Raw genomic sequence first — 13,112 nt, forward strand, 5'->3', positions numbered from 1 at the left:
TGACACAGATTTTAATGATTTTTATAACAAAGAGAATATGTAAATTGGAAAAAGTCAACCCAAATTTCTCAAATGACTCCTGTGTGTAATGCCACATTAGCAATAAAAGACAAGTTCATGATCTTATTAATGCCTCCCACACTAAGCATGCACTAAATTCAGTTTCATCAATTTTGCCTTGTTCTTATAATTACTAGAGGATCACTTTATTCTGTGTAGGCGTTTCATGCGATTGTTTATATTAATGTAGAAAGAGAAGATTATTCCCTGCTGAAAATATTCTTTAGTATAATAATGTCAAACAGGACTGCTATTAAAATTGCCTTGTAAGTGATGAGTACTTTAAAATGAAAAATAAAAGTCATTTGAATGCAGTGTTGTTGTTCCATAGAATCCTTCATATGATTTCTTTCTTTTGAAGATCAGCAAGTGAACGCCAATACTGAAAGCAGCTAATTACATAGCAAATCAAATATCTTAAAATGAATGAAATTTATTGGTTTAGAAAGTTTTGACTTTAACTCAATGATTAACAGAATTATATTATCTAACTTTACATGCGCATTTCATAGAAATACTTTTTACTATCTGTAACCTTTTGAGCACCTCACTTACTCATTTCTTTGACCCACACCCTACGTGTCAATCCATTCTCACTCAATACTTTCAGCATTCCTGTTGTAGACCATTTTACTAATAAGGGCATATGTTCATATATATTTAGAAAGATAGTCGCAAAATTGCTTTCTTTTTAAAAGTAAGTCTCAAGTCTTTGTCAGATCCTTGCTAACATTGCCTGGTAGGTCTCAGAAATACTTTGTCTAGTTTACACATGCTGGTAAAGAATTGATGGGGAGCATTATCTGTCAATTTCTTTGGTCATGAATCAGTGACAAAGCCAAAATTAATTGGTGTGGGAAACACTCAAATCATAAACAAACTGTAAGTATTACACTGATTCACTGAAAAGGTTAATAAAACAACAGACTTTGCATCAACATGCATATTCTGAATAAATAACAGAACAGCAGGTAGCATTGTCACCTGACAGAAAGAGGTTATCCAGTTTGATTCTTGGCTGGGGTGTCTTCTGTACAGAGTCTGCATGTCCTTGTTGTGTTTTCATGGGTTTTCTCTGGGAGCTCCAGTTTCCTCACACATTCCAAAGACATGCAGTAGGTGGACTGAACACTCTAGGTGTGACTGTGCATTCATGTGTGTGGTATGGAAGAACAACCATGGTAGGGCTAACCACCTGGCAGTGTGAACAATGGCTCTAGGTGATTGTCACTGTTAATGTGACACCCCAAGCCCATGTGCAAAAAATGGGGAAAAAATTGGTTATAGATTCAAGGATGGATGGATGGATGAAGTATGAAACTTCAATGTCACCCGTTATTACCTTGCGCTAATACTCAGTAATTTACCAGAAAACTACTTTTTGAAGGGACAAGGCAGATATATGAGGCAAACTAAAGGGTGTTAAGGCAGCAGCTGTGTCAGTGTCTGAAACAAAGGTCTGGTTATGGGAGGAGTTGGTGATACCATGGAAAAGAATTTCTGAATATGTCAAATAAATCTGGCAAACAAGTTGAAACATGGTTGGGGACAAGGGTGCTGACACTGTTTAAGTTATTTACTACAAAGCTGCAGAATGCAGATCTTGCCCTGGGACATTTTCATGAGGTAGAACAAACCATTAAAGAAGTCATGAAATTGGTTAGCATGCTGTCTTTTTAGGGGAAGTTGAACCAGAAACACCTGGTAGGATTGGTTCCATTTATGAAGAAGTAGTTATTGTGCATGTTAAACTGTTCCATTGTTTCTCATTAAAAAGGTTACTTGTTGGCATATTTACAGAAGTCAATGTGATCTGGGTAAGCATCTTGTTCTGATGTCGTCCTTAATGAGTCTTTTCATCTTTAAGACTGACAAACCTGGGGTAGTAATCCACATTTTCAAAGATGTTACAGTTATTCTGTGCAAGCATATAAACAGAAATGACATTCACTTAGTTTAGTTCATTGGAAACTGTAGTAATGAAAAACTTTTAATTTCAAAGCTCAGTAATTACAATGCACACATAATTTCAGTGTTATTGCATAGGCTAACACCCCACCCCCCAGCAGCATATACCCATTTATTAATATGCCAAGTTTGAGACTGCACAGCTTCAAGTAAACCAGAACAAGTGATTTATGAAAACACTGACTATTTCTGTTTTGCCGAAGTTAAGTAATTCTGGATTCCATAACATTAGCTTCAATATCTTAATTCCATCTGAAACCATTTTACCAGTTAAATAAATAAAAGCAAATATAATGCTTTGTCAATTGATAACATATTGTTCTATCCCAAGAATCAAGGCAAGCTGTGCCATTAATTAAACTAAAATTTTGTATCCACTTGTCTGTGAATATAACCTCCAGATATGATTTTGTTCTCTCCAATTTAACTAATGCTGATCTTTGACATATGGTGAAGTTATTCACTTTTGAATGTAAAGTGGCTAGGATGAAAATCAGTGCATATACATCTGAGACCATATGCAGCTGGGAGTAAAGAAACCAATACCACAGGTGGAGGAGTTGAGGTATTTTGCAGTCTTATTCACAAATGAATGTAGGGAAGGTAAGGGTGATTCAGTGTTTGATCAGTGAACTTGCCGTGATGGCAGGACTGTAGGCATGGTACCAGAATGTACTGGTTAAAAGAAAGATAAGCCATAGGATGTAGCTTTCAATTTTGTTATTACTCTTTGTTCTCATCCTGAGTTACATTCATGAGTTTTAGGTAATGACTAAATGGCTGAGATTGCAGATAGAAGTAGCAGAAATAGTTCATCTGCAGAATTACTGGCTTGTCCTTTGAGAGGCAGTGAAGTGTGGAGCAATCCACAATAATCATGGACTTCACCATTTACTTCTCCAAGCTGGAAGTGACAGTTAAGGTGGTTTAGATGAGCGTGCCTCCTGGGCATCTCCATCAGATGTGTTAAGTCATTTCTTAATAGGAGGCCATAGGGCAAACATCAGGCACATTTGCACATGTAAAAAACAATCATCACCAGAAACACTAGATCCAGCAATCTGAACTTCACTTGTGGCATAAACAGAACATGCTGGAGAGACAGATATGTGTCCTAAAGTATCTGTATACTGTGAAATAGGATCCTTATCCATGTAAAACAGAGTTCATCCCTGACCTATAAACAGAACATGCTGGAGAGACATATATGTGTCCTAAAGGATCTGCATACTGTGGAATGGGATCCCTATCCATGTAAAACAGAGTTCATCTCTGACCATATTCATATGACTCCTTGAGCGTGCCTTCATTGAAGGTTGGGCATCGAGCTGGCACCTTGGCACCTGTAAAAAAATCTACTGCCAATCATTAGTGGACCGGAGTTCCACTGTGGCATCCCCTAACCGGGAAAAGCCGAAAGAAGAACAACAACATTATTCAACAATATTTACATTTGTTCATATTAAGCTTTTTTAGTTTATTTTTCAGAAAATGCTCTGAAATACAAGATATGTGTAGGCTGCTAGAGATGTGAAATTCAACACCGCATAGGTGTTAATGAGATGATGGTGGTAAAACTTGACATGATGTAACAGTCATTTCCTTTGGAGCACAATGTCCTGTATGTTCCACTCCCTGGTATTTTTTTTTTGTTACAGTCTGAAGCAGTTCATGTTCCTGAGCATCTTCTTCTTCTTCTTTCAGCTTTTCCCGGTTAGGGGTCGCCACAGTGGATCATCTGTCCACTCATGATTGACAGTGGAGTTTTACAGTGTCGAGTTGCCAGCCCCTTGCCCAGCCTTCCACTGAAGGCACACACACGCATACATTCACACCTAGGGCCAGTTTGGAGTGTGCAATCTACCTACAGCATGTCTTTGGGATGTTCCTGAGCATATATTCTAAATAATTTCCTTCCTAAAGTTGTTGAATCAATATTAATCCAGGCTGTTTCTTTAAATGTAAGTCCCCAGTCACTATTACTTTCCCTCATGTAGTTCATGTAAGAAATTTATGAATTCCTATACATCATCAGTAGTAGACACTGGTGGTTTGTATACTCCAACAGTTGTTATCTGTTTCAGGGATGTCATTCTTATCACGTTTACACAATCTACAATGCTGGTGTTATCATCAAACATGATGATCACAGGTCTCATTCCTATCATAACTCTTCCTAATTTTTTGTTAGACTGTTACAGTAAAAGAATTTATACCCTAAAATAACATGTTTCCAGTCATTATTTTTGTTTCACAAGCAACAGCAACAACATCGGTCTTGTGGGAATATACCAAATTTTCCAGTGAGAAAATTATTACTAATGATCCTAGCACTAACAACCAACAGAGATACATCAAATGTTTTTGTCTGTGAACTGTTACATTTCTGACCTGGCAAAGATCCTGTCTTGGTGTTTGTCAAATAGTGTATTATATCTGCTGCAAGCATTCCCTTCCCTTGTCTTGACAAGTGGGCATCTTCTCATCTAAATATATGTGTGCTCAAAATTAGGCCTGGAAACTCTATACATTTCTACTTTTTAAAATGGTCCATTTTCCTGTAGGTATTTACCCAAAACATTTATTCATTCATGCTGATCTGATTCTCCTTTCCATATGTAATTTGTGAAAAATATGTCCTAGCACCTGTACAAGCTATGTTGTCTAAGAAGGCTGTTCCCTACTAACAGAGAATCCTTGAAAATTAGATAATTAGTACAGATATGAATAAAAATGACTCTATACTTCCTTACTTTATGGAAGTCTAAGGCCCTACTCACATCCTACATTTTTGATCCTGACAAGCATAGCAGCATTCAATGTTCATCGTCCTTTTGTAAATGTATCATTTTGTCTATTAATCGAATCTCCAATTACTAGTATAGCATATCTGACCTGATATGTAGAATGTCCCACTTCTAGTTTAGTAATGTCTGCTCCATCAGTTGTTACAAAGGAATGATCTTCATCACCATTAATCTCACTAATGTCAATGTCTTCATTTATTGTTTAATTTGCTAGCATACAAATTGTATTTGAGATATACATATACATATTCCATATATCTCTTATTACTTGAATTTACAGTATGCAGCTTTTGCTTTTAAGTATGCTATTTTAAAGAATTTGTAATGCAGCTTGATCTTTTAGAAGACCTTTTAAAAATGTGTATAAATGATAGACTTAATATCACAGGATGAATGCTATCTGCACTGAGCTTTGAGTATGACTTTAAGAGTAAATTATACTCCTTTAATAAGGAAAGATGTTTGCCAATTAATTAATTAGATAAATGGTGCAATGAAGGATTGTAGAGCACTATTTAAGTTGAGCTGCTTTAATTTAGAATGAAATCTGATGAAGCGTATCAAGGATACGTGAAAGCGCCCATTTCGTCTGTTTTATTTGTTCGAATAAAGAAGAAGTTGGATTTTTACTTTGGATTGGTGATTACTTTACTGCAATAGAACTGTTATAGCCGTTTTTGCTCTGGTTCACCTGTGTTTTATACTCGTATTGCTCTGGTTGTGACAAGTGTTCCAGGTTCAGTTGAACGGTTTTCTGTGTATTTTTTTGGCTGGTGATTTCTAACCGTTTCAACTGGCAAAATGGCTCATCTTGCTATCGAGCTAGATTATAATCCGGAATCGAGGGCTGGTGCCAAGAGGTGGTTGAATATTGTTAACAGTGGTCTGAACCCTTTATTGAGTCTAGATTTTGGGAGAGCATCGAACTCCCATATTGAGCAAGGTAATTGCAATATGGAACTGTTTAATACATTATTTAAACAATTAGAAAATACTTTGTATAAAATGCAACGCTACAATTGGCAACGTAAGCATTTAGAAGCATCGTTACACTTCAATATAGTACCCAGGGGCATGAGGGTCCTATGTATGCCGACTTACGGCGACAGTCAACCAGAACTATTAAGAAAATGGCAAGAAATCAACTTAAACACCAGCCGGCAATATATGCAACTCTTAATAGAACATTTCATGCCCCTTGAAAGTGAATTGATTAATAATGCCAATAAGCTTAATCAAGAAATCTGCGAAACGTTTAACAATGACTTTTGTATAGGCAAAGTAGAAGCGCTATATATTCAAGTTGAAGCATATAGCAATAGACTGCAATCCATAAAACAACGTAAACTACAGCGTGACCATCGTGACTTTGCTGAAGGTCACGTGTTCATTTGGCCACGTCGTCTGAACCAGGAAGATGCAGTTAAACATAATGAAAGAGCATCCCATACTGAAAACTTGAATTATGAAGAATCTAGAGTACAGAACACTACGGTGGTCCAGACTAATGATACCAGAACTTCCGATAGTGCCTTTACTACGCCGCCAGAGGTGACGGATTCGCTGCTACATGCTCCTGCCTCTACTCCCTTACCGAACCAGGAGGCAGAGAAAAACAATAAAGATAGAAGTGCTAAGGATACAGGGGCAATTCTGAAACGCCACGCAGTAGCCCCCCTTTTTTTACCTTACTCAATAAAGAAACCGACAACTTTCAGGGAGAGATCCAGAAGCTGGGACAAACGAAAGAGGACTCTTTCGGAAGAGAATGGACAGCAAAGACGACGACAGAAGCAGTAAATGACTTTTCTTCTTCTTTGTTTTTTAACTTATCTAGCTATACGTTAAATAAATCTGATATTAGCCTCCTAAATAGAGGCCTATCGTTTGTGCCTTCACAAGCAAGCTGCCTACAAGATATGTTGATAGATTTAAGATTGTTTAGTCGTAAAGTAGCACTTAAATTGATGTTTTACAATGAAGTAAATAATTATGAAGAGAATAAGAGTGATTTTTGCTGCAAAAAGAAAAGTATATATTGTCCACCACTACCTAGTCATGTGGATTGCTTTGTAAAATTATGCGAAAAAAGTTTATATGATTATTTTTTTCAAGGTAATAGAAAATGTTTATATTTCAATATGAGTAAGCATGAAAGGCTGTCTTTACAGGAACTAACAGGAGAACCCTCCATTACTATTAGACCAGCAGACAAAGGAGGAGGCATAGTAATACTGGATACAGAACAATACAATGCACTTATGGCATTAATGTTAAGTGATCAGGACACATACATAGAAATTTCTTGTGATAGGCTATCTGAAATATTGAATAGAATTAATGATGAGTTATACGACATGTTGATGTGTCGTCAGATTGATAAAGTATTGTATGATTTCTTATATGTAGAATTTCCACAGATACCACACATAAAAGCACTACCTAAAATGCATAAGGAAATGTCCCCACCTCCTCTTAGGCCCATCGTAGATGGTGAAGGATGGGCCACACAAAATATTTCTACATTCATAGAAAAGAGTTTAAGACCCATCATGAATCAGATCCCCACCATTTTGAGGGATAGTTATCAGTTGTTAGAGATGTTGAATAGTTTAGACATAGCATTAATTCCTGGGGTTCATATGCTAATTACCCTAGATATACAAAATCTCTTCACTAGCATCCCCAATGATTATGGAATACAGAGTATTAGAGAATTACTTCAACACTATCCTGAAGTCAGTAGGAATAAAAATATATTAATATGCCAATTACTGGATATGGTCCTCTCTAATAATGTTTTCTCCTTTTCCAACCACTTATACTTACAAAAGTGGGGTGTTGCCATGGGCACACCCTGCGCTAACACCTATGCCAATTTGGTGATGAATTGGTGGGAAAGGGAATTTCTATTTAGTCATCCTTTATTTAAGAACGCTATCATGTATTCAAGATTTGTAGATGACATCATAATTATTTGGGATGGAACAAGAGAGCAGTTTTCAAGCTTGATACAATATATGGAAAATACTACCCACTTCCTTAAATTTACAATGGAAGCATCATATATAGAGATAAATTTTCTAGATCTGAACCTAAAGATAGAAGAAGGAAAAGTTACATCAAATATTTATAGGAAAAGTTGTTGGAAGAACACTATACTCAGCTTCGATAGCATGCACCCCAGGCATGTCTTTAGAGGCATAGTTAAAAGTCAGTTCATTCGACTAAATAAACTATGTAGAAAACAAACAGATTTTCTATTAGAAGCACAAGTGATGGAACAACTGTTCCTGAAAAGGGGATATGATAAAAAAATGGTGAGGGAAATTAAAGAGGAGGTCATAAAAGATAGAGATTGGGCTTTATTGGAGAAGAGTGGATGGAAATTCTACAATAATAATAAGCAAAGATATAACTCAAATTTCAGAGAAAGAGTTCAATTCCTGACCACATATACTAATGATAATAAGAAGATCACACAAATCATAGGACAGCATTGGCCAGTGCTAACGGTGGATGAAAGAACAAGGAAAATAATAGGAGAAACCCCAGGGTTCGTATATAGAAATAATAAGAACTTAAAAAGATTGCTATGTAAGACACATAAGAAAAAACTGTTCCCAGTTCCGAGGTTATGTTTCAACTTAGGAACCTTTGCATGTAATAAATGTAACATGTGTCAGTAAATTACTGAAGTCCAGGAGTATATACATCCAACCTTGAACTATGAATTTAAGCCTAGTTTCTATGCCACATGCAATACATGTAATGTTATCTACCTTGCAACATGTGAAATTTGTACAGCATTCTACATAGGACTCACGAAAAGAGAGTTTAGAAAAAGGATATATAATCATACATATGATATAAGAAAAAATAATGAAACCAATGCATTGGCCAAGCACATAAAAGAAAATGTAACACATAGTTTTAAATTTAGAATACTACAAATAGTTGAGACAAACATACATGGAGGAGAGTCGGTGAATATGCTAGAACTAAAGGAACTACATTGGATCCTGAGGATGAGGGCACACTATCCTCCGGGCCTGAACCAGTATGTTCCAATGAGACCAATACTAAGATAATCCTAGCATTTAAGCTAGATGCTTGGCCTATATCATCAGATTATTATAGACTATGTGAGATTATATACAGATCTAAATATATGTAAAGATTTTGTGTAGGTAGATGGAGATACTATTTAAATATACACATACACATTTCTAATATACATTTTTATTATGATGAATAACTTAATACATCTATGGTCAGTTGGTAATAATGAAATAATATGTGGATGGAGGAAGACTAAATACATCCTCATGTATATGTAGTTATCTATTCAATGAAATGTTTATGCATATATTCATAATACATAATAATTATATAAAACAATGTAAAGACTAGATATATGTACATATACAGCTATACTATTGACTTATTTATTTATTTATTTATCTATTTATCTATCTATTTATCTGCATATTTATATATTTATATAATAATATTAACATTTATAGACAGATACATATTGGTTTGATAGGATAGAACATGCTCATATCTGATAGAAATTGCCAGTACTTAATACTGTCACATTTCTACTTCTTTTAGATATTATATACTTGATTATAGTTATATATGATTCTTGATATAACATGCATTTGGTTATATATATATATATATATATATATATATATATATATATATATATACATATTTATTTATTCATTTATTCATATATTTTTATTTATTCATGCACTTGTGTATTTATTTATTTATTGGTTTGATACATGAACTGTTATGGGGAAAGTAATAAATGTTTGCCTATGTGGTATATTAAACATTTAGACATGAAATACGATTTTTACATAGATAATTAGGTGTCTGAATGCACTATCTAAGCATTTGTTTAGGGACTATTAATATATCTATGTTAGATTGTTACATTTCTTTCTCAATATTTGAGATATACATATACATATTCCATATATCTCTTATTACTTGAATTTACAGTATGCAGCTTTTGCTTTTAAGTATGCTATTTTAAAGAATTTGTAATGCAGCTTGATCTTTTAGAAGACCTTTTAAAAATGTGTATAAATGATAGACTTAATATCACAGGATGAATGCTATCTGCACTGAGCTTTGAGTATGACTTTAAGAGTAAATTATACTCCTTTAATAAGGAAAGATGTTTGCCAATTAATTAATTAGATAAATGGTGCAATGAAGGATTGTAGAGCACTATTTAAGTTGAGCTGCTTTAATTTAGAATGAAATCTGATGAAGCGTATCAAGGATACGTGAAAGCGCTCATTTCGTCTGTTTTATTTGTTCGAATAAAGAAGAAGTTGGATTTTTACTTTGGATTGGTGATTACTTTACTGCAATAGAACTGTTATAGCCGTTTTTGCTCTGGTTCACCTGTGTTTTATACTCGTATTATAACAAATTGTATCCAGTTATCCTTGTATTTCCACAACTTGAGCCATGTTACCATCTTCAGTCTTTCTCCCATTTTCTTACAGTAATGTTCTTCATTCCTTCCAAATTCAATTTAAATTTATTCTTTTTGCCTGCCCCTTTGTCTTTTTTCCACTACCTTTGGAAAATGATCTTTATTTTATACTGATGGTGGTATTTATAGTCAGTACCCAGATGCATTAGGGTTGTCTGTGCTGGTTGTAACTGAGTGCAGCTGAGTGGTAATTCATAGATGTCCCTTTCAATAACACGAGACAACCAGGTATGAGTATAAGCAAATGAACTTATAATGAGATGGCATTCATAGTGGAGTTTTCAAACTTTTCCATGGTGTCTGCAGATACTTTATATAAAGAGGAATCTGGACAATCATACCTACTTTACAAATTGAGAAAATGCCTTTGCTTGCTATTAGCCTTCTGTTTCTAGATGTGAGTTGTCTGTCTTGGCTGAGCCAAAACCGTTTGCACCCAGTGGTGCTCACTGGCCAAGAAGGCAGAGACATAGGCAGAGAATGGCTCATTATATCTTTGATAATCAGGAGTGAAATGGAAGATTTGTCAAAATCTAATATCATGCAGCTATTTTGATACACAGATGGTTAAAGTTTCTGGATGAAAACACATTTTTTATTGGAACAGTTATCATGATACGGAATATCTCAGTATGTAGAGAGATTCAACTATATGTATAGATACAAGCCCTTTTATATTCTCTAAAATAGAAAAAATATACAAGGTTCAAAGTTTTTATAATTGTGATAAAAGCCATACACACATTTTCGAGGTAAACAGAGTAAACAGATGCAGATTGGGAGGATAGATTAAAACATTTCTCATGTTATTATTTTGACATGGTTGATGTGTTCACTTTCAAGAAGTTTATCTCCAACTATGTTCTATGCAAGTACATGTTTCATATAGGCAGGATACATACATTTCTTTCAAAATTGCATGATTAGAAGAAACATTTACCACCTGCTTGCTAAACTCTAATGAACGCTAACAAAAGTCAAGCTATTCTTTCTATGAGGAAGGAATATGTAAAAACATTGCTGCAGTTTTAAGTTAGAAATTTTATAAAACAAGCATTAAAGAAATATGTATGCACTACAACTTCCCCACATTTATGCTATAAGCATGACAGTCCAAGAATATTTTGAATTATAACATTATCAAATATGCAAGCTCTGGGATGTTTTTGTTCAGGTGTTCTAACTACTGCTTGTGTACTTTTTCTCGCAAAGCACCATATTGGCAGATGTTTATTAACAGAATATACAAGAGATATAAAATGTATGATTATAACAAAAGTGATTAAACTGTGCATTATTCTGGTACCAACATTTCCAGACATATTAACCAACCACCCAGACAAGGTCCAACCAGACTTAGTTTTAGTCATATCAATGGCCAGTTTTTCCATAAAATCGGCCGCCTTTTCTATTTATCATGAAAGTCTGAAACAAAACTACAGCACCATTTCTGAATCATATGGAAAACTCCACCCTTTGAGGCCTGTACATAATCAAGAACTATTTGGTTTTGTAAGCTGGTGGTTTGGACTTCAGTCAGATATTTGTCAAGTAAGTGTATTCTAATGTCTTGTTAGCTATTTAAGCTAATATAAGGGACAACTGATTCACTTCATGCCTAGTTAGCAATATGCAATACTGTGGAGAAAAGAAAGCCACTGCTTTCTCAGAACTGTGCATGACCCTCTTTCTGCTCAACCTTCCTGCAGTTCTACAGAAAGAATGAAAAACAGCTGGTGTCCTCTGTCCCGCATCACAACAACCAGACCAGTGTCTGGGTGACCAGGGGTAGACATGGTCTCCAAATTAGTAGTAATGATTGTGCAATATTCCCAGGACCATTCCCCAGTCATACATCTTTAGTTGAAACTCTAGAAATATAGTATCATCACAGCTATTTTTTGCAACTGCTGCAACCTACTCGCATAGTTCCTTCTCTGGCATAACAAGTGTTGCTCTGTGTTGACCCAGCCAATTGGAAATATATTTTCTTAGTCCAGTCCATAATGTTACGCTATGTTTGGTTTTCTACAGCAATTTGAATTTCTAAATCAGTCTGTTGCACAGGGACAGGTAGCATTGGAATACCTCACTTAGCATCAGGGGAAACAAATTCAAACACCCAGCAGCTGGAAGCATTTAGGTCAGTGCCATACTGATGCAGGATTAAAAGAAACAAGTTTTCTCTTATAGTGATTGGAAGCAGTAGAAGAAGGATACTTAGTGATGTCATCAGAAGGAGGTGTGGTACCATTTTCAGTCGACTCGGGAGATGTCAAGCAGATTTACTTGCAAAGCAAAGGATGAGACCAATTTGACATTCTGATACACTTTACTGTAATATGAATAGTTAGGAGGATGAGATGAGGTCCCTTTCACTGCAGCTCCAAAGAAGATTTGAGTTGGAACACCTTCACATAAACCCAATCACTTGGCCATAAATCATGACAGGGAATGGTTGTGGGTGGTGGAAGGGCCTCATTAGTGTGTTTGAGATGGCTTGCACCTGTCACCCTTAGGCTTTCGAATACTGGCCAAGGCTCTTGCCAAAGCCATAGTGCCTTTTTCAGGCAAGGCTCAAAAGACAAACCCACCACTATAAACAGCACAAGTAACAAAAAACTGAGGGTAATGCTACTCAATGCCAGAAGTCTAAACCTCAATCAGTATGGAGAAAATTGATATATGTGCAGTAACAGAAACCTGGTTATAGGCTCCAGAGTGCACCCCAGCACTACTAGGCTACAACTCGT

The sequence above is a fragment of the Protopterus annectens genome, chromosome 3.part1 (genome assembly GCF_019279795.1).
Source record: "Protopterus annectens isolate FY-2018-M chromosome 3.part1, PAN1.0, whole genome shotgun sequence".
NCBI classification, from domain to species: Eukaryota; Metazoa; Chordata; order Ceratodontiformes; family Protopteridae; genus Protopterus; species Protopterus annectens.